This window comes from Oryctolagus cuniculus, chromosome 13, assembly GCF_964237555.1.
Source record: "Oryctolagus cuniculus chromosome 13, mOryCun1.1, whole genome shotgun sequence".
Classification (NCBI taxonomy): domain Eukaryota; kingdom Metazoa; phylum Chordata; class Mammalia; order Lagomorpha; family Leporidae; genus Oryctolagus; species Oryctolagus cuniculus.
Genome location: NC_091444.1, coordinates 74035255 through 74059153, shown reverse-complemented (window position 1 = coordinate 74059153; position 23899 = coordinate 74035255). Strand labels below are relative to the sequence as shown.

General features: G+C 38.9%; 1 pseudogene; it reads left to right on the top strand.

The window, feature by feature from the left end:
- Nucleotides 1-23538, top strand: part of LOC103351025 (threonine aspartase 1 pseudogene) — a 107053-nt pseudogene extending 83515 nt beyond the window's left edge.
- The last annotated feature ends 361 nt before the right edge of the window (nt 23539-23899 follow it).

Sequence of the window (23899 nt, the reverse complement as noted above, 5' to 3'; positions counted from 1 at the left end):
GAAGAAGCAAATATTATATCAGTAAAATATTTTAAAATGTGGAATTAAATAGCACATTGTAAGCAATATTCACAAAGTTTTAGAGCAACTTTTCTTAATACAGATTTTTATCCATCTCAAAATCAACCCACGTAAAGGAAGAAATGCTCTCAGAGGTATGATTGTGGAATATGTTTATTGTGCTCTCATGGGGAAGATGCCCCCTCTGAGAAATACTGGCTCACTGGATACACGTTTTACATACACACACACATTTGAAGGCCAACATTTCTGTGAGTCCCTCACAAAAAAACTCGGGTGGAGCTTTGGGCTGGTAACACAGCAGCTGGAGTGAAGAAGGGGAGCCAGATAGGGAAGACAGCCAGAATGAAAGGACTTGCAGGAGATCTTATCCTCCCTAATGATCCAGTCTTTGGGTGCTAAGAGTATACAAGACAGAGATTTCTTTTTTTTTTTTTCTTTTTTGACAGGCAGAGTGGACAGTGAGAGAGAGACAGAGAGAAAGGTCTTCCTTTTGCCGTTGGTTCACCCTCCAATGGGTGCCACGGCCGGCGCGCTGTGACCAGCGCTCCACGCTGATCCGAAGGCAGGAACCAAGTACTTATCCTGGTCTCCCATGGGGTGCAGGGCCCAAGCACCTGGGCCATCCTCCACTGCACTCCCAGGCCACAGCAGAGAGCTGGCCTGGAAAAGGGGCAACCAGGACAGAATCCGGCGCCCCGACTGGGACTAGAACCCGTTGTGCCGGCGCCACAAGGCGGAGGATTAGCTTATTGAGCCATGGTGCCGGCCCAAGACAGAGATTTCTAGAGAAATGAACGATCCAACAAGAGAATAAAAAATCTTCAAACTACAAATCAATCAGACAATGAGACTTGTTGCAATGCCTCAGTATGAGAAGTAGCAATTGTCTCTTCTACAAAAGCCCTGAAAGTGAAAGTGTTTTCCCTTTTAAGTTTTGCAAACTCTGAGGCAAGGCGATGACAGCCTCCTGTGGAATGGCCTTGGGATGATCAGATTTCAGCAGCTCCTTGAGCTGAAGGCAGGGCTCTCATCCCATGCCACCATGGAGGATTCTTTCTGTCACTGGCCTGTGTGCAAGCTTTACAGTATAACAACTTTCCTCCCTTTACCCTTCCAACTGATACTTCAGGCAACCAGAGAACCTCACCTCCTATAGGGACCTAATTCCAAATTCATCTCAAAGTGCTTATTTCACAATTGCAAGCCAGCACTGTCCCTGTAAATGCAACTTAATGTCCTCAGTACTAAAGCTTTAAAATCACCCAGCAGGAGCCAGTCTGTAAATGATCAATTCCAACATGTAGATACCACCAGCTTTGAAGCTTTTCTGTTATAACTTAATTTATTCAGAGGAATCTCAAATTTCAGCAGCCATATGTGAAAAGGAACACATATTTGGAAGAGAAAACCATTGAGAACCAGTTTTTCTAAAAATATTTATTTATTTAATTATTTGTTTATTTATAAGACAGAGAGGTGGGGGCAGGAGGAGAGAGAGAGAGAGAGAGATATTCCATCCACAGGTTGACTCCTCAAATGTCCTCAACAGCTTGGGCTGGGCCAGGCCAAACCCAGAAGCCAGGATCCTCATCTTGGTCTTCCATGTGGGTGGTTAGGATCCAAGTACTTGGACCACCTTTTACTGCTTTCCCAGGTACTTTAGAAGGAAGCGGGGTCAGAAGGGGAGCAGCCAGGATCTGTTCTGGGATGTTGGCATGACAAACTGCAGCTTAACCCACTGCACCATAACACCAGCCCCACTTTTATTTCATGCAATGCACGAATTCTGTTAAGGGGGTGGGGGTGGGGGGTAAGTAAAGTATGAAAAGAGAGCGGGAGAAAGGAATGTCAAAGAAAATGTGTTTTGCATGTCTGAATTAGATCTTTCAAGTCTCCTCATAATATTTCCCTGCTTCTAAAATTGTCCACAGTTGCCATCCAGAGTTACCACAATATATTAACTACAGAGATCCCTTCCATCTCAGGGTGAATGACCTAAACAGTTGCAATGATTCAGAACTACCAGCTAAGTCTTCTTTGGAAATCGTAACTCACAGGCAGGCGTCTCTGCAGCGCAGCGCAAATCCTCTGAGATGCTCAGTCTCTCCTGCTGAAACCTCATCTTCCACTTCTGCCTTTGGGTCATTTCCAAACAGCAGGGCACCAGACATGCTCTGCCTTACCAGGAGCCATACCTAAGTACAAGAGGATGGAGTTTCACCGTCGGCTCAAAGTGTTTTTACCTCTGAGACTTTACAGCAAGTCAGGACCTTGCAGTAATAGGATCGTTTGTTGTTTTAGAATTTTAATCAATCCATTGGGTTATCTAGTTATTTAAAACATAAAATAAGCACTACATTAAGATAAATTAACCCATTCATCTGTGCCATGCCAAAGGTAAAAAATAAAAATAAAACATTATCTAACTTCTTACTAACACCTTTTCTAAAAATTCAGGGTTTCTTATTTAGGGCTGAGGGCAGGAAATACATTTTCTGAAATTATTCCAATTCTGGTTGTGATACTGCTGTCTTTCTGTGAACTTTTACAAACCACTCAACGTTTGCCTTAGATGCCTGAGTTACCAGAGTTATTATCATCTTACGGTTACACATAAGGAGGTGGAAGCCTTCAGTATTTTGAATCAAAGTCACATTGTCATCATTGCACTCAGTGAGGGTGAGGGAAGTTGAGTAGTCGTCCCTATTTACTGAGTTTATCCCACTGACTGGCCCTGCCCATTCTTCCCAACTGGCTTGTCATGAAGAGCAAATAGCAACAGCGTTAATCCCCAGGATTTGGAAGGCAGTTGGGATTTTAAACTCTCTTTATCTTCAGACCTCTGCAAAAAGAGTGGAGAGTCTGCACTGTGGTCAGCAGGACAAGCTATTGTGACTCTCCACAATCAGGGTTTCCATCCAGAACAGAGGGCTCTTCTGGTTTGTTTTCTTCCTTCAGAAGTGAGAACTAGCACCATGCCATGGAAAATGTGAGAAGAAAGGGCTGGGAAGTGAGCCATGAACTGGGAAAAAGAAGAACCTGACTTACAGGCAACCACGAAAGCTCTGCTCATAAAGTACCCTTGTCTCCTGCACCAGCAGGGATTCTGTGAATTCCTGCTCCTGATTTAGGCTGGGTTAGAAAGGGAATGTGATGCCATTGCTGTGCTGATTATGGTACTCTCAAGTCAAAATCTGTATGGTGACTGAAGAAACTAGATGTTTGATAAATAGGAAATGTACTCATTAAGGGTCTCTAGAGTTCTCTTACGTTTTGTAGTTTATTGTATAATTGAAGGATGGACTCAACTGCCAACTAGCTTAACAATGTAAAAAATCACACTTAACATAACTAAAGAATTTTAGAAACTTCTAAATTGACTAGGAAAGCAACTATAGCCTATGACGTCTTTGAAAATATTTCCACTTACAATGTAAGATGATTTCATCATATTTTAACTTTTCTGTGGCATCTATAGTCACAAATTGTTAAGTGTTATCATACCCCAGGCTTAAGACCTTTTTGCTGTGTTTAAAATCTGTTAAATGTGATATTTCCCTACTTTGAAACATTTTTGTCACACCAAAAGCTAATATCTGTTAAACAGTTTTTTACTTGAATATTAAAATATGCAATTTGCTACCAGACTATTAACAGCACAAAAATCTACCCACTCTAAGTGGTTCTACAAATGATGCTCCTCCTTTTTTTAATGGTTGTAAATTGAAAGTCTTCCATTCTTTTGATCTGCCTTGCTGAAATCAACTTGTATCCGGGAATTGACAAGCTAAAGCTAGTCAAGGTAGGCAACAAAGTGACGTAACACAATCTCCTTTTAATTTCTTGCTGTTGTTCTCATTCACTCATTTTTGAGTGCTGGATTAAGATTTTCCTTTTCAAGAATCTGGGCAAATCCTCCAGGAGATAAGAACACAATGTCTTTGTGTTCATTTAGATTCATGAAAGATACTGGGGCAGAGTTTGGAAGATTATCAAGATTTCTGAATCCTATCACCATGTTCATTGAAAATGAGGAGAGGGTTCTTTGACTCCTTGTCCTAAGGCTCCAAATTGTTTCATCCTGTGCCTCCTTTTGGTTAATCATTAATATCTTCAGGAGCCCTGTAAAGTCTGAGACTTTGTAGCCATACAACAATCTACTTGAAGGAGATAGGACATGGATTTGATAACACTTTTCTTGGTTGGTTGAGTTTAAAAGAAGGTTATATTATTCTTACATGTAAAGGCAAATCGATGTCATCTAATGCAGAAATATATTTGGAGATGCCACAAATGAAAAATATTGAATAGTAGTCATGCCAATAAAACGTTCTGAATATTGTCTTATTTTTGAAAGAAGTAAGTGAATATTGAACACAAAAGAGGTTTCTCCTTTGTCCTGAACTATCTAGCTGTTTTTAGGAAATAGATACCAAGTTGAGATATGATATCAATTCATATGTATTTTTTTCTGTTGAGGCTTTCTAAATTTTATAAACTTAAAATTAACTGTACTACAGTGTTTTAAACTTCTATAGTAAAATGAAATTTTACATATAAAGTAAAACTTTTTTTTAATCTGGAGGAAATATAAAGCAAATAGAATAGAAAGACATTGGTATTCATGGTTTACTTCCCTTTTTACTGTATTTCTCTTCCTATAATAACATTTTCTAAGAAGTACCCATGCATAATTAATGGATAAACAGAAGGTGTTTTTCCTTAGGTTTCTCAGAAAATGCAGTTTTTTTATTTTTTATTTTTATTAATTTTTATTTTTTGACAGGCAGAGTGGATAGTGAGAGAAAGAGACAGAGAGAAAGGTCTTCCTTTGCCATTGGTTCACCCTCCAATGGCCACCGTGGCCAGAGCACTGCGGCCGGCGCACAGCGCTGATCCAATGGCAGGAGCCAGGTACTTATCCTGGTCTCCCATGGGGTGCAGGGCCCAAGCACTTGGGCCATCCTCCACTGCACTCCCTGGCCACAGCAGAGAGCTGGCCTGGAAGAGGGGCAACCGGGACAGAATCCAGTGCCCCGACCGGGACTAGAACCCGGTGTGCTGGTGCCACAAGGCGGAGGATTAACCTAGTGAGCTGTGGCGCCGGCTGAGAAAGTGCAGTTTTAAGATCTTGTACTATATGCAACATTCAAGTCTACACTGAAGGTACTTGAAACTTAGGAGAAAAACAAACTCAGGAGCAGCTATGCATCCATGTAGGCCAGCAAGTGCCAAGTGCATCCCATTTCTGGCACTGAAAGGCATCAACCTAAATTCCTGCACGTCCATTTTCCTAACCAGTACAGCAGTCATACTCCTAATTAGATCCTTAACAATTGTGAATGTGGTTCAAACATTTTCAAAGAAACAAGGATCAGCTAGTTCAGAACTATAAGGAGTATTCATTCGCTGTACTCTGAGACCTCATCAAAATGTACTGAATCAGTATTTCCAGGGATGTGTTCTGGAATCTGCATGTTTCACAAGTTCTCAGGTGATTTGGAACTACTGATCAAATGCATAGCCCGTTGTTTGATCTAACACCAGATCAATTGATTATGCTTGTTGAAAATAATATTTCATCACTGCTGTTAAATTTGATTTTCATAAATCTTTTCCTTGTGAATCTCATACCATCTCCTCATCTTTCCTTAAACTTCACTTTTCTCAAATGCTTTACCATGCTTCAGGAAGTTTAACTACCTTTTCTTAATTTACTGCATTTTATATTAACTTTATGTCTTCTCCATGAAATTAAGCTCTGTGATAGCAAGGACTTTGTTTATGTTGCTCATCTAGATATGCACAGTGTATAGTACATAGTAAGTATCTAGTCAGTATCTGTGACTGAATGCATGGATGTGAGTGTTAAGAAAAGATCTGGCTTTTGGTCCCCTTGTGCTTCTACTACAACAACAATACATCTCTTCATTTGAGGAAACACCATCAAACCATATCATAGGCTTTTTCTAATAACTAACAAAGGCTTTAAGGTGATAGGTATCATTTATGATCCTGGATATAAGTAGGAATAGGGCATACTTCTTGGCTCTTAGGGATTCAGAATCAAAAGTATAGCACTCGTGACCCAGTCCAGGTTCACCTCACCTAACTTCAGCACCTGATTCATGTTTTACTCTATATTATAACCCTGAGTGTTATTTCTGACGGCATTTCTGAGAGTATGAGTGTAGTTTTTGATATCCAGTCTCCCTGACACCAGTCACACACAGACAGAGCACAGCTCCAACAATCCAATCTAATGCTGAATGGCAGCACAAGGTCTCAGCACAGAGCACTCCACCTCCTACAACAGACACAATTTATTAATTACATAGATTTTAGTGATCATTTATTCAATGGGAAGAATTTTGTCACTACACTAGAAGAACAAATAATATAAGACAAGTTAACAAATGCAGAGTGGGTTTTTCTATGTTGTTTCATTTTATCTATAAAGTAGCCTTATGTTACAAATAAGAAAAACCTGGAGAGAGAATCACTGAAAAGCCACACTCAGTGCCTCTCCAGTTACCTTCTACCCTGTTCCATAATCGTACCTCGTTCTGCTAATTTCCTCCTCTTGGTCAATCCTAATCGCGCTTGCTCTTCCACCTCATTGACCTTGTTAGTCACCTGATGCTGATCGATACATATGAAATATGAGGCAGATTTCCGATTTTTGTTTTCACTCTTCACGACTCAGACCACTTGGTCTTAACCTGAAAACAACCCTGTCTTATACCTGGTCAGGGAAAACCACTAGATCTTCCAGTATGACCATTGCCAGACCCAGCTAACCTTGATCATGAGTTTTCTTTGGAAGTGGAGTCCAAGGTGCTGCTTGGAAAATGATTTTTTTTTTTTTTTACAAATGTAGACTTTTGAAATTGGCTTATCTTTGCTCTTCAGAAATCCTTTAACTTCTTGCTGATTCTCTGGTGAAACTGTCAACACATAACTAGGTCTTTCTACTTTCCCAGTTTCAGGTATCTTCATCTGCGTGTGAAAACGCTGCTTGGACTTAGTGTGTTTAATTTGGTACTCACATTCTTGCAGACCAATTTTCTTCTCCACACCCTTATTTCTTTCACAGGCAACACTATTCTGTACCCAAACTTGAAGTATCCTCAGTCAAGTTTTTCCTTCAACATACTCCAAATTCTCCCCAAGCGCCAATCTCATTTCTAAATCACCATTTCTAATGCCACCTTGTCTTTACATGGATACAAACCATGAATTTTAATATCTTTATTTATAAATGGAAAGGGTATATTCTAACACCATCACTCTTGGATAGAATGTGGAAATATTTGAGAAATAAATTAATGGAAGTCCTGAAATTATCTCAGGATCTCTTCATGAGTTTATATTATCTTTCTAAGACCTGAACTTATTTTTATTAATTTTTTATTTAGTAAATATAAATTTTCAAAGTACAGTTAATGGATTACAATGGCTCCCCCCCATAATTTCCCTCCCACTCACACCCCTCCCATCTCCCACTCCCTCTCCCATTCCATTAACATCAAGATTCATTTTCAATTATCTTTATATACAGAAGATCAATTCAGTATATATTAAGTAAAGATTTCATCAGTTTGCACCCACACAGAAACACAAAGTGTAACTTATTTTTATTAAAACTTTAAGTAAAGTCACATTCAAATACATATTATATCCCAATCTATTACTCTAAATTTTCTCCCCTTTTTTCTGTGTCTTTCTTACAGCTTTACTTTGTTTTATCCTGTTCAATTTGCTGTGTCATATGAAGAATTATTCCTCCAGAGTAGTTGAGAATCATCAAGGGAATTATGGTAAATATTGAGTCAAGATGCAACTTCTTTCTTTCCTTTTCTTTACTAGCAGTTATGGAAGTATGCATCACATCAAACCAGACTACACACAGTATTCTCCAAGAGCTTCCTATTTTGAGTTATTTATGCTCTGTAGAAAGGAGCAAGGAGACTTCCTGACTCTCCAGCATTCTGTCACCCATTCAAACTGCGGGTTTCTGAACAATCTTCCAATCACTGAAGACACATTGTGTGTGGGGATGGTGGTGGGGGATGGGTTGGTGTTTTTTTTTTTTTTTTTTTTTTTTTTTTTTTTTTTCCTCTCTCTCTTTCTGTTTTATTCCCAGAGACTGGTAAAAACCACACTGGCTCCAGAGTTTCGCCCTTGTGCCCCAGCGATAAAGGTCATCGGTAGCGTGGAGTCAGTTTTGGGTATCTCCCAATCAGAAACAAATAACAGTGCCTCCTTTGGGAATCCATTGAGACCATTGCAGACCTTCCAATGAACAGTTAAGCTTTGTAGTGTGCCTCCTTGAGAAACAGCTGTTTGTCTAACCTTTGAACTGACCGATACATTAATCTGAAGCATAATTTAGTTCTGTCTGAGCTCCTGGGTATGACATGAATAGCTGGCTCACTTGCATTCTACCAGTCTCCAAAATAACACTTTCTGTGCTTGTTTAAAAATAGTCATTTTTCCTTTCCCAATTTAATTATTTATGATTATTTGATAAGAGGAGGCCATAGCTGGTGTATGCTTCTTGAGCTCCTCTCCTGATAATTCTACCTCTGTCCACCCTCAATACTGCTGTTACTTCTTGATACTCCCAGGATCCTTCACGCAGCTCCTGCTGACCCTGGAGCTTCACTTCACACCAAATGTAAAGTTGTGCTCATGGAGAAAGGTTAAGAGGAGTCACATCTATATACAAGCTCTTCCTTGGGAACCAGTGTGGTGGTGGACCAACTTTATAGCTTTCTACAGGGAAGCCTCCTGTGGCGTCTCTTTTGCAAGTTGCAGGAGGTTTGTAGCACAAGAAGGGTCAGTGCACTAACTCCTTTATGAGAATGAGATCCCTATCTGTTCAGTAGAAAGAATGGGAGAGAAACCCTAGCAACTGGGAAGATACTTGGATAACAAATGTGTAATTCGAAGACTATAGTACCATTTTTCTATGATTTGAAGTAAAGGAAATGGTACAATCTAGAAAAAGCTTGCTAATTGAAATAGTTACAGCCAAAGAGAAAACAATAAAATCAAATTGTCATAAGTTAACAGAAACTCTAAGGATGCAATGGTACAAGAATTTATGCCTCTGTTTTAAAGGAATTCAGAGAACACGCCTTCCAGTCTGCACAACAGAGAAGCAGTTGATTTTGAAACACTCAAGAACTCACAAGCCCTGAATCCTAGAGGGTGATGAAAATTACTGTGACTATGATTTGGGAGCCCTTGAGCAGCCTGCCAAGGCTGATTTCATCTCTTTTGCTTACTATCTTGACATCCTAAGAACTGTTTTACTCTCGCCATAATGTCTATCTCATCTGAACAAAAGGAATTATTTTAATTCACATGTCTTATAGGAGTGCTGTGTTAAGAGGGGTGATATACATAAAAAACAGACAAGCAAATCTCAATAAATAACAACTGGTTGTTGTATACTTAAAAATTGCTAAGACAGCACATTTTAAATGTTCCCACAATAAATAATGATGAGAATGAGGAATGTTAGATATGTTGACAAGCTTGATTTAACCATTTCACAATGTATAGATAAATCAAAATACTCCTTTGCACATTGAAAAGATACACAATATTTTTAAAGATTTATTTTATTTATTTGAAAGATAAAGTTACAGAGAGGTAGAGACAGAAAGAGAGAAGTCTTCCATCTGCTGATTCACTCCCCAAATGTCCACAAAGGCTAGAGCTGAGCTGATCCAAACCCTGGAGCTTCTTCCAGGTTTCCTACATGGGTGCAGGGGCCCAAGGACTTGAGCTATCCTCCTATGCTTTTCCAGGCACATTAGCAGGGAGCTGGATGGGAAATGAAGCAGCTGGGACTCAAATCGGCACCCATATGAGATGCTGGCACTGCAGGCTGGGGCTTTAACCCACTGCATGACAGCACCGGCCCCTGAAAAAGATATTCAATTTTTCCAACTATACTCAGATATAACTTTTAGTGTAGAGACTAGATAGGAAGCAAAATAGCCTGTACCAGTAAAATGCCATGATCCTCATAAATTTTATGTGTCCATGTATCTACTATTTAATGCTTATAACAAAAGGGTTCACCAGTATTTGTATTGTACTGACTATTTTACACTACATTTTTAAAAGATTTATTTATTAATTTGAAAGGCAGAGTTACAGAGAAAGAGGGAAAGACAGACAGAGAGAGAGAGAGAGAGAGAGAATGATATTCGATCTGTTGGTTCATTCCCCAAATGGCCACAATGGCTGAAGCTGGGCTGATCCGAAGCCAGGATCCAGGATCTCCCACATGAATGCAGGGGCCCAAGTACTTCGGCCATCATCCTCTCCTTTCCCAAGCACATTATCAGGGAGCTAGATCAGAAGCAGAGCAACCCAGACTTGAACCAGCATCCGGATGGGATGCTGGCATTGCAGACAATAGTTTAACCTACTGTACCACAACAATGCCCCTGTACTACATTTTTTTTTTTGACAGGCAGAGTGGACAGTGAGAGAGAGAGACAGAGAGAAAGGTCTTCCTTTGCCGTTGGTTCACCCTCCAATGGCCGCCGTGGCCGGCGCACTGCAACCAGAGCACCGCGCTGATCCGAAGGCAGGAGCCAGGTGCTTCTCCTGGTCTCCCATGGGGTGCAGGGCCCAAGAACTTGGGCCATCCTCCACTGCACTCCCAGGCCACAGCAGAGAGCTGGCCTGGAAGAGGGGCAAGCGGGACAGAATCCGGCGCCCCGACCAGGACTAGAACCCGGTGTGCCAGCACCGCTAGGAGGAGGATTAGCCTATTGAGCCTCGGCGCCGGCCACCCTGTCCTACATATTAATACTTTCTTTTTATTCTTAAAAAATCTTTTTAGATAGGAGTTATTATAGAGTATTTTCATTTTTCAGATAAGGAACTTAATATTCGAAAGTTTAAATGAATTATTCAAGGTTAAAGTGATATTGCAAAGTTGTCTTCCATATTTTTGTTTTTATGATAAGTGCAATAACTTGGGTATATTTCTGAGAGGCTATATTGCTACAATGCATTTAATATAGGTGCACAAAACACATATACAAAGAATGTCTACTTGTCAATATAAAAGACCTTGTCCCTGTGCACATGTGAGTTTTACTTTCTGAATCTCTATGTTTTTATTTTTAGCAGCAAGCAATGCTATTAGATATTTTAACTGCCTTGCTATCTTCGTAGTGTAAGACCTTTGCTCACCTCCTAGTATTTACATCACTTCCAACCTGAGTCTCACAATTTGCCCTTGTCTTCTCTTTTCTTTTTTGACAAACACCTGATTTAGAAAATTTCCCCCATCTCACAGTTAATAAATAACAATACTGGAAATATGAATCCATGCTATTGATTTAGCGTAAGTTTTTTTCTGAGAAATTTTTCTTTAATTTTTTTATTATTTTACTGTTTTGTTCATGAAACTTATCCTTTCACATAGATATATTGCTTTTAAGAATCTGCCATGAAAATGTACCTCCAATAATAGGGATAACTTTGCACATGATATTTTTTGTGACACTGTTATTGTAATAGAAATATTTGAAACAACACAGATCTATAAATATACATGTCTATGTGTGTGTATTTGTGTGTGTGTCATATTCTAAGTCTTAAAAAAATTCGTGGAAAATGTGTATTATCAGGCCAGTGCTGTGGCTCAGTAGGCTAATCCTCCACCTGTGGCACTGGCACACCAGGTTCTAGTATCGGTTGGGGCGCTGGATTCTGTCCCGGTTGCCCCTCTTCCAGTCCAGCTGTCTGCTATGGCCCAGTAGTGCAGTGGAGAATGGCCCAAATCCTTGGGCCTTGCACCTGCATGGGAGACCAGGAGAAGCACCTGGCTCCTTGCTTCGGATGAGTGCAGTTCGTCGGCTGCAGTGCGCCAGCCACAGCAGCCATTGGAGGGTGAAACAACGGTAAAGGAAGACCTTCCTTTCTGTCTCTCTCACTCACTGTCCGCTCTGCCTGTCAAAAAAAAAATGTGTATTATCTTTTAATTCCATTCATTCATGTACATTTTGAAATACATATATATGTCTGTGTGTACACAGATAGACAAAATGTTTATTTTTGTGCATATATGTATACAAAATACTGTGTACTCAGGAAGAAAGAAGGATGTGTGTGTTCTCTGTGACAATTGTGTGAAAATGGAATGCAGAGGATAGGAAAGAGAATAATACGGATTCAATACATGTCCATATTGTTTTTGTAATGTTTAATACTTGAATGATTTTTCTATTTCAGAAGATGAAATTTACTTAGATGATGAATTAAAGCCTTAAAACAGAATTCTTTGATAATTACATATTTATCAGATTAACAACGGAAACAGAAAAAGCAACTAAATCTAGCACAAAACACATTACTCCTGCTGAACACCTTCAGTGGAACATATTTGAAGAGCAAACATATAGAACAAGTAAAGGAAAAACTTTCCTCACCAGGTTTACAATTGATAGTGTTCAAGAAGTAGAATTTCCAAAAGCTTTGTGTGTGCATTATAGAATTGAACACACAAATAAGAAAATATGTTGATGGTGTTGTGATAATTATTTTTCTCCTATAGAAAAATGAAGATTATAAATATGAAACAGGGAAAACTAAAAAGCACTCTAAACCATTAACAATAACAAAAACAAACACAAGATGGAAGCAATCTAACTGAACAGCATTGTAGGTATACAGCTGAGAACTACAGTTATATCAAACATGAGAAATTTCTCAGTGAATTGATGTTGTTTTCAATAGAACAAATCCTCATTAATTGGCAATGTTAAAATAAATTGGCCTGTACATATCTAAAGGTTAAAGACCAAGAGATGGACAATTCTAAATTAAAGGAATCTAAATTAAGACATGACAACTAAGTACAATGAATATTTTTTGTTGCACTATGGATAATCTTGGACCTGAACAACTATAAAAGACATTATTCCAAGAAGTCTGCCTATGACGATGTTTTGCACAGTTTCCTCAATGTTCCCTGAGAATTTGATGGTGTCAGGTTACAGATTTAGGTCTTTGATCATTTTGAGTGTGTTTTTGTGTGAGGTGTTAGTTAATGAGTCTAGTTTCATACTTTTGCAAGAGGAGATCCAGTTTTCCCAGAACCATTTGATGAAGATAATTTCCTTGCTCAAGAGATAAATTTTAGCCTTTTGTCAAACACCAGTTGGTTGTAGATGCATGAATTGATTTCTGGAGTTTCTATTCTGTTCCATTTATCTATATGTCAGTTTTTGTGCCAGTTCCAGGCTGTTTTGATTGTAACTGCCTTGTAGTGTGTCTTGAAATCAGGTATTGCGGGTGCCTCCGACATCTTTTTTGTTGTGTAAGACTGCTTTAGCAATTCAGGGTCTCTTTTGTCTCCATATGAATTTTAGTATCATTTTTTTCTAGATCTGAGAAGAATGCTGTTAGTATTTTGATTACAATTGCATTGAATCTATAAATTACTTTTGGTAGTATGGACATTTTGATGATGTTGATTCTTCCAATCTGTGCACATGGAAGATTTTTTCCATTTTTTAATGCCTTCTTCTATTTCTTTCTTTAGTGTTTTGTAATTTTTATCATAGAGATCTTTGACATCCTTGGCTAAATTTATTCCAAGGTATTTAATTCTTTGGAGGTATTGTGAATGGGACAGCTCCTAAAAGGTCTGTCTCAGCCATGACATTGTCTGTGTATACAAGGGCTCCTGATTTTTCTGTGTTGATTTTATATTCTACCACTTTAGCAAAATCTTTTATGAGTTCCAATAGCCTCTTGATGGAGTCTTTTGGAATACACACACACACACATATATATATAATCATGTCATCTCTAAATAGCAATAGCTTGATTTTTCTCCTTTCTGATTTGTATCCCTTTGCTTTCTTTTTCTTGCCTAGTGGCTCTCGTTAAAACTTACAAGACCACATTAAATAGCAATGGTGAGAGTGAGAATCCTTATTTGGTTCCTGATATTAGGGAGAATGCTTCCAGCTTTGCTCTATTCAATAGGATGCTGGATGTGGATTTGTCATAAATTGTCTTGATTGTGTTGAGAAATGTTCCTTCTATACCCAATTTGCTTAAGGTTTGCATCATGAAAGAATGTTGTATTTTATCAAAAGCTTTCTCTTCATCTATTGAGAAAACTATATGGCTTTGTTCTTCAGCTTGATGTTTCAGTTTGATTGCGAGTGTTGAACCATCCCTGCATACCAGGGATAAATTCCACATGGTCTGGGTGAATGATCTTTTTGATATATTTTTGGGTTTTATTAGCTAATATTTTTTGAGGATTTTTGTATCTATGTTCATCAGGGTTATTGGTCTATAGATCTCTTTCTCTGTTGTATCTTTTTCTGGCTTGGGAAATAAGGTGATACAGGCTTCATAAAGGGAGTTTGGAAGTATTCTCTCCCTTAATTGTTTTGAATAGCTTTAGAATAATGGGAATTAATTCTTCTTTAAAAGTCTTGTAGAATTCAGCAGTGAAGGCATCAGGCCCTGGGCTTTTATTTGTTGGGAAGGTCTTTATTACCGATTCAATTTCTTTCTTGGTTATTGGTCTGTTTAGGTTTTCTATATCTTCATGACTCGGTTTTGGTAGATTGCATGTGTCCATGAATTTATCCATTTCTTCTAGGTTTCACAACCTATTGTCATACAGCTCTTTGTAGTAATTCTTGATGATTCTTTTTACTTCTGTGGTATCTGTTGTTACATTTCCTTTTCCATCTCTGATCTTATTGATTTTGGATTTCTGCCTCTTTTTTTTTTTTTTTTTTGGTTACTAGGGTCAATAGTGTATCAATTATATTTATTTTTTCATAAAACCAGTTCTTCATTTCACTGATATTTCATAATTTTTTTGTTTCAATTTTGTAGATTTCTTCTCTAATTTTATTATTTCTTCCCTCCTACTAATTTTATGTTTGGTTTGTTGTTGTTTTTCTAGGTCCTTGAGATGCATTGAAAACTTGTTTATTCAGTACCTTTACAATTTCTTCATGTAGGCACTGTTTGCTATAAACTTCCCTCTTAACATTATTTTTACTGTATCCCATAAGTTTTGATGTGATGTATTGTCATCCTCATTTGTTTCCAGAAATTTTTGGATTTCTCTTTTGATTTCTTCTATGACCCACTGTTCATTCAGGAACATGTTGTTCAGTCTCCATGTGTTTCCATATGACCTAGTAATTCTTTACTTGTTGGTTTCCAGTTAGATTCTATTGTGCTCAAAGAAGAGTCATGTTATGATTTTCAAAGCAAAAGTTGACACATGGGATTACATCAAGCTGAGAAGCTTCTGCACCACAAAGGAATACTCGCCAAAGCGAAGAGGCAACCAACACAATGGGAGAAAATATTTGAAAACTATGCAACTGAAAAAAGATTAACATTTAGAATCTATAAAGAGCTCAAGAAATCAACAACAAAACAAAAAATCCAGTTAAGAAATGGGCAAAGTACTTTAACAGTCATTTTTCAAGAGAGGAAATTCAAATGCTCAGGATCACTAGCCATAAGGGAAATGCAAATCAAAACCATGGTGAAGTTTCATCTCATTCCAGTTAGAATGGCTCTCATGCCAAAATCAACAAGAAACAATGCTGGTGAGGATGTGGGAAAAAGGTACCCTGGTCCATTGTTGGTCGGAATGTAAACTGGTGTAGCCACTATGGAAGACAGTATAGAGATACCTCAGAAATCTAAATACAGACCTACCATATGATCCAGCCATCCTACTCCTGGGAATTTACTCAAACCAAAAGAAATCAGCATATGAAAGAGTTATCTGTACCCCCATTTTCATTGGAGCACAATTCACAATAGCTAAGATATGGAATCACCCCAGATATCCATCAAATGTTGGCTGGATAAAGAATTTATGGTGTATATATACACTATGGAGTACTACTCTGCTGTAAAAAAAAAAAATGAAACTGTTTTGCAACAAGATGGACACAACTGGAAATCATTATACAACTGGAAATCATTATACTTAGTGAAATAAGCCAGTCTCAAAAAGACAGATATCATATGTTTTCCCTGATCTGAGGTAACTAATAGAGTACATGGAATGTAATGTATTGGAGTGAAATAGACATTTTGAGATTCAACAATTGTTTATAGCCCTTGTCTCTTACATTGAAAAAGTGTTTTTTTCTTCATACTATTTGTTGAACTCTTACTTAGTGTAGGCTTGACTATATAATCACTAAATAAACTGAAAATTGATCTTTGAAAAGCTTAAGAGTGGGAATGTGGGAGGGAGGAGGAAGAGGGTTGGAGCTGGGCAGGAGAGTGTGAGTAGGAGTATCACCATGTTCCTAAATCTATATATATGAAAAATGAAATATGTATAACTTAAATAAACTTTTAAAAAAGACATTATTACACCACAAGGTAGGCTTGACCTCTAACTGTATAATATATAGGTTTACAATGATTGCAGTATTTTTCTCTGAAGGAGAACATCGTTATTTTCAGGAAATTTAATGCATAAGTAGTTAACAATGAACTGTCATAGAGTATGCAAGAAATCTGCAAAAGCTTTAGAGAAGGAATATATGTGGAGATAGATGATCAATAAATCTATAGAGCAAAAAATAAAAATAGTATAGATACCACTAATGATTTTGACTTCAGTTATTCAAAATACCATGTTCATTATACAACTTTATAATTTTTTATGAATATTTAAAATTGTTCAAAATAAAAATTGGTTGAGAGGCAAAAATTGTTATATTAGCCCCTCAAATTTGAATGACAGCCAATACAAAATTCTCAGAAAATCATAATGCCAAAGTTTCCCCTGAGCACTTTGGAAAAATTACCCCAATGTTTTGCTGATGCTAAAATCACAGTCAAACTAATTGGTATTTTCTTTTTAAAAAATAGGAAATCTGTCTCCAAGTTTCAAGATTTTTCTTTTTGCTTTTGAAGTTCTACTTTCATTCTGTTCTTAACAGTTGTGTACTATTTTACATTCATCTTGTTTAGAGTTTGGTAAAGGCTTAAATCTGTGCATTTATTTCTTATTTTAGATCTGGAAAAGAAAGGTTATTTGTCTTAAAACAATCTGTATATAAATATACCTTTTCTCTTTGGCTGTGCCTAGTCGATTGTTTAATAGATACTTCAAGCAGTTCTATTTTAAAGGCTTTTTAAATACTTTTATTAATTTAGATTTGATTCTACTGAAACTCCCTAAAAACTTCCTTTTGTGTGATCTACATGTGACACAAAACAGAACTCTTTACAGGAGTCTCTTCTGTGTAATCTAATATTTTTTTTATTTGCTTCATCTTTGACAGGAGAAATGCATCAGTAGCTGATGAATTCTTATATTCATTTTTTGATGTATGGTATATTTACTTATATACATGATCTGACTGGATCCCACACCAGCTTGAGCTTCCCATTTCATTTTTTTACGATTTATTTATTTATTTGAAAGGCAGAGTTATAGAGAGGCAGAGAAGCAGAGAGAGAGAGAGAGAGAGAGATTTTCCATCCACTAGTTCACTCCCCAAATGGCCACGATGGCCGGAGCTGGGTCAGTTCGAAGCGACGAGCCAAGAGCTTCCTCTGGGTCTCCCATGTGGATGCAGGAGCCTAAGGACTTGGGCCATCTTCTACTGCTTTCTCAGGCTGTAGCAGAGATCTGGATCAGAAATGGAGTTGCTGGGACTAGAACTGGCACCCATAGGCGATGCCGGCACTACAGGCAGTGGCTTCACCTGCTATGCCACAATGCCAGCCCCTGGTTTCTCTCTTTTAAGGGTGACTCCTTTCTACCCAGGACCTCAGGTAGGCCAGAAGTTTTCTTTGCAGTTTTCCCCAAATGGGAAGAGTTGTTTAGTTCCTGTTGGAGAGACAGTTCAACACATTGTGACTCCCTGCTTTCTGCAAGTCATTCAGTTATAGATTCCCATACACACAGGACCTTAGATCCTGACTGTCATTTTCAAAGGCTGTAGCAAGCCATCCTCCAAGTAGCATAATGAGTTATATTTGGAAAGCAAATGCTCAGGAAATGACCATATGAAAAATGGAATAATAAAACCTATAGAAAAAGTAAAAGGTGAAATAAATAAAGAGAACATATTTTTAAACAGAGTTCCACATAGAGCAGGAATGTGGTGCATGTGTATAATTTTGTCATTTATACACAAAATTTTATATCCTTTTCTGTACTGCTACTTGAGGGAAGTGAACAGATTGTTTATCATATTAAAATTCTATTTTCACCTTAAAGGGCATATTAGAGATATGATGCCCTTCCTCTTGTCCAATGACTTAATATTTTCTCCATTGATGAGGCTGATGTGGAATTTTCCATGTGAACAGGCATCCTGCATCCCTGGCCATAATGTGTGGAGGGTCTGTAAAGCTGGAGGGTTGGCACTTGAATGGTCTCTCCCTGAAGTTCTTTAAAATTGCTCTTGGTAAAAGGAACAAAACTCTCTCTGCAGCTGAAGCTGTTAGAAATCTAAGCCATTCACAAAGGACTGGAGAATGAGAAATCATGAGAAAGTGAGTGTATGGAGAAAGGGAAAAGAAAAAAGAATCCAAGGATCCTCTTGGCATCCCATGTGTGCATGAAGGTGTCATCTTCAAAATTGTGTAGTCCAGCCTGCCTGCCTCAGCACATCGCGTGGATTGGTGATGGGCACCCAACTTAGCTCTTTCACAAATCCTGACCCACAAATCATGTGATAAAACACAGTTTTAAGCCACCAAGACCTGGGTTAATTTTTTACACAACAATAAGTGGATGGACAACTTAACAAAAAGGAACCACTATGCAAGATGTATTTAAAACACATAGATATACCACACTCCTGAATTCTACTTTTGTACGAAAATCAACATGACAGAGGTGTTACATATTCTAGTCTGGTGATATTTGCCCAAAGAAGTTCACTTAGCAGAGTGACAAATGAAGACATGTTTCATCTCATCACAGACTGACAAGCCTCTGAAATTCTGAGAATACCACACCTGGATGCTGAAATTCAGTGTCAGGCATCTAAGCCCCAGACAGTTTGGAAGAAGTTCAGAGAAGAGTAATCCCAACTCTGACCCACACCTCCCCCAATTAAGAAATAAAATAAAATAAAATAAAGACAGAAACCGAACAACAGTCTACCCCACACATAAAACCACAGTGATTAAAGGAGGAATATCTGGCTGGAGATCAAAGATAAAGCATGTAACTAACTACATGAAAATGTACCTTGGGGCCAGCAACTCGTAACTACAGGAAAGGTATGATCTGATGCTACAAATATTTGGAAGTCACTTTGCACCAGTAATAGAACAATGTTTTATGAGGTGTTACTAATAAAGCAAAAAAATTTTCTTCCAACGCATTCTTTCTTTCTCATTTTTCCAAGCCTACACTGGCAAACTTGGAATCAAAATCTTCATGAACGAAAATAAGTTATGTTCATATTTTTCTTGTCTATAACTACTATTGCAACCATGAAGCACTTACTTATCACTACTAAAAGGACCAAACATTTCAATGGTTAATCCTATTGTAAGCATGCATATTTAAAAACTTACAGAAATGCATATATGTTAGCATGCACATAAGTAGGTGTTTTAGTCTTTCTCTTTTCATCTCTTTCCTATTTTTTCAGTTTTGACTATCTGTATAGTCGCAAATGTAATGGAATAACAGTATAAAGCACATTTTATAAGTTTTATTTTGAATGCATCTATAAAAACTAGATTGAAATCACTTTTTAAAAGATTAATCTATTTATATGAAAGTAAGAGTTATAGAGAGGCAGAAGCAAAGATAGAGAGAGAGGCCGGTGCTCCGGCTCACTAGGCTAATCCTCCGCCTGCTGCTCCGGCACTCTGGGTTCTAGTCCTGGTTGGGGTGCCGGATTCTGTCCCGGTTGCTCCTCTTCCAGTCCAGCTCTCTGCTGTGGCCAGGGAGTGCAGTGGAGGATGGCCCAAGTGCTTGGGCCCTGCACCCGCATGGGAGACCAGGATAAGCACCTGGCTCCTGGCTTCGGATCAGCGCAGTGCACCGGCAGTAGCAGCCATTTTGGGGGTGAACCAACGGAAGGAAGACCTTTCTCTCTGTCTCTCCCTCTCACTGTCTAACTCTGCCTGTCAAGAAAGAAAAAAAGGTAGAGAGAGAAAGAGTTCTTCCATCTGCTGATTCATACTTCGAATGGCTGAAACATCCAGGGCTGGGCCAGGCCAAAGCCAAGAGGCAGGAGTTTCATCTGGGTCTTGCATCTGAGTGTAGGGGCCCAAGCACTTGGGCCATTCTCCACTGCAGCCTGGATTCAAACCTGTGTCCATAAGGGATGCTAGTGCTGCAGGTGGCAGCATTACCTGCCATATTTAGCATATATTTAGGTACTGTCCTAGGATTTAACGAGACAAAGCAAAATGCAATGCTTGTCTCTGATCAGTTACTATTTTATTACAGGAAAATATACGTTATAACAATTATTGATTTTATGGGATAAGTGCTCTGATGGAAATATGTGTAAGGAAAATAGACATGTTGGCACAGCAGGTCAAGCCACTGTTTGCGATGTCTGCATCCCATATCCAAGTGCCTTGGATCAAGTCCCACCTACATTTCCAATTCAGTTTCCTGCTAATGCAAATCCTGGGAGATAGGAGATGATGGCTCAAGTACTCTACCACCCACCTGGAAGACTTGGATGGAGCCACCAGTTCCTGCCTTTGACCTGGCCTAACCCAGGCTACTGTAGACATTTGGGGAGTGAACCTGAGTGTGAAGCACTAGCTCTCTCTCTCTTCCTCCCTCCTCTATGGATTTCAAATGAAAACATTTAAAATGAAATAAATATAAATAAACACATGTAAAAGAAAATGGAGATTGATGGAACAGGACTCAAGTATCTGAGGATATCCATTGGTTAGGTCTTGAACAATGATTTTTGTGTTAAAAACAAAGATGTAAACTATCATACAAGGTATATCTCAGTTGAGATGCTGTAGTCAAAATGTTTTAGAAGATGTGAAGCAACATAAAATTATTCACTATATTTTGTTATAATCTGGATGTCAGAAAAGGTGGCCAGCCCTCTCAAATTTTAATTAAATTGATATGGATTCCCCTTGAATGCTATGTTCCCTGATATCTCTCCTGAAATCTGGGGGCAGCCTGAGGACTTAAGCATTTCCCTATGAGCACTATACTGAAGGCTCCTCTTGAAGACAGTCATTTTAGAGATCAACACCCTCTTACTGTGTGTGCTGATCTCTGAAAGGTTGCCTATAGAGTGAAATGTAGTCCTTTTCCCTCAATTTTCACACACACACACACACACACACACCCCATACCTACAATTTCCTTATGAATTTGTTACGTTTTTATAGAAGGGTGAAGGAAAAATTTTATTTATGTCATGACAACACCAACAATCTAATTAAAGGCCAACTCAATTCTTGCTTAGCTTAATTTTCCATAGAACCCTGCCTCTCCCAAACTTTTCTTCACCATGCTTTTTCCTGACTATGCTGTTGCCTCATGTGACCACAAATAAATTCACAAAAATCTTTTTTTAAATTGTGCAGAGAAATTCATCCACCCGCTAAATTTACATCAACCTGTATTTCTACATACTTAGAAATTCCTTAAAGTAGCTTGCTAAAGTGTGGCTCAGCTTTGAATTTCTGCTTTATTTAACAGCCTCTGCAAGGAGTTCAAGTAGATTAGGTGAATTATAGTCACCTTCCTAAGAATCTAGTGACTATTTAGTTTGGATTTAAACAGCATTTTCATTTTTCTGTGAATCTGGACAAGGTTTAGTGTTTGAAGTGCTTAGTTTGCAGGCATTGGAATCAACATTAAGGGCCAGGGGAAGATTGGAACGTGGGCGAATTCACTGACTTGACAGCTTTAGCCTACTGGTTCTCAATGGTGGACAATTTTACCCCACTTTGGGTGAAATTTTCGTTATCATGACCCAGGTGGGGCTGTTTAGTTGTGATTAGCATCTAGTGGGTACAAGGCAGGAATGATGTCAAACATGGGATAGACCCCAGAGCAGATATACAGCTCAAAATGTCAATAGTAACAAGCTTGAGAAACCCTGGCGTGTCTAATCCGTAAGAGTAGCTCTGGAAGTAAAATGTCCCTTACTGAGCCAAAATGACTGGGCCCTACAAATCCTGTCAGCATCAGCAAGGAAGCTCTCTGCCTGTTCCCACGGCCATCCCTGTAGAGGGTAACAGCTGAAGGCTTCCCGGTGACCTCATTCCAAAAACTTGGAACAATGGCTCCTTCGTTGAAAAGAGAAAAAAGGAGCATATCTCCCTATGTGTCCATGTTATAGCTTCATGAAGCAGTGTAGAGAATATAGCTGCCCTCTCCCTCTCTCCCTACCTCCCTCCCCCTCCTTCCCTCCCTCCTTTCTCCCTTCCTCCTCCTTCCCTCCCTCCCTCCCTCCCTTCCTTCCTTCCTTCCTTCCTTCCTTCCTTCCTTCCTTCCTTCCTTCCTTCTTTCCTTTTCTTCCTGTCTTATTGCACTGGCTGTAAGCTACAAGGAATGGAAGTATGAAAGTGCACATCTTTGAGTTGCTTGTGATCTTAAGGAAGAAATATTTGGTTAGTCTTAAGTGTGCCGGTTGCTGTAAGTTTATGACAGCTTCTTAGTTGGATAAGGAGCCTATAGGTGGGCAGCAGATCATAGAATACCTTGTTGTCCTCCTAAAATGAACACAAGATTCAGTTTAGCTGCATTTAAAAGAAGCAAGAGGAAACTAGAGCTGGCACAAAGAGTAGAAACAGATTTTATTCAGCTAAAGAAAAGATGAAAATCAAGTAAAAAGGAAAATGACTCAGGCACTTTGGACACAGTGAGTACTGTGGCTGTAGACCATGAAGGGAACGTTGCTACTGCTGTCTCTAGTGGAGGCTTGGTCTGGAATATCCAGGGAGAGTTGCACTGGCTGCTCTTTATGGATGTGGCTGCTGGGCGGAAAATACTGGCGTTCATAATCTCTACTGCACAGCTGTGAGTAGCTCAGGATGTGTGGAGCATCTCGTGCGCACCATACTGGCTAGAGAATGTTGACACGCTTTACAAGCTGAAGATGCTCACCAAGCTCTGTTGGAGACTATGCAAAACAAGTTTATCAGTTCACCTTTCCTTGCCAATGAAGACAGTGTGCTTGGTGGAGTGATTGCTCGCCGATCATACAGATGTTCTGCAGAGGCTGACTCGTCTGCATATATTTCTTCTTTTTTATCCTGGACCCCACCCCACAGACCCTGAGAAGTTCAGAGATTCCTGCCTTGGTGTGACCAGTAGGAAACATGGAGTTTCTTGGAGCCACACGACAGAAAGCATGTGCTTTGGAACTATGTCAGCCCAGGGTGGGAAGGCCAAGATTCATATTTCAAGTCTTCCTCCCGGTGAGGGTGGCAAGATAGTCAGTGACCATCAAAGGTGGGATTTGCCGCCTGGAAAGCCCAGTGAGCTGACAGTTCAGGCTAAAAAGGAAGCAACTGAAAGCTGTTCCAGAACCTGAGCTTTTGGGGGTTTTTAACTGAAGTTGGGTGTTTTATATTCTTATATATATATATATATATATATATATATATATATATATATAATTCTGACAGCAACCTCGTGTACCGCTCGAGACACAAGTGCTAGTTCATGCTTAGTGTTATGTGGGCCTCTGGCAGTTGAGTGGGAATGGTGTGTGTGTGTGTGTGTGTGTGTGTGTAGTGCTTGTATTTGCTTCTACCCTGATGAAATAGAAATTCTCCATTGTGTAACCTAAGACCAGGAATGATCACATCGTCTTACAAAATATGTGCTTTAACTGCTTACAAGGAA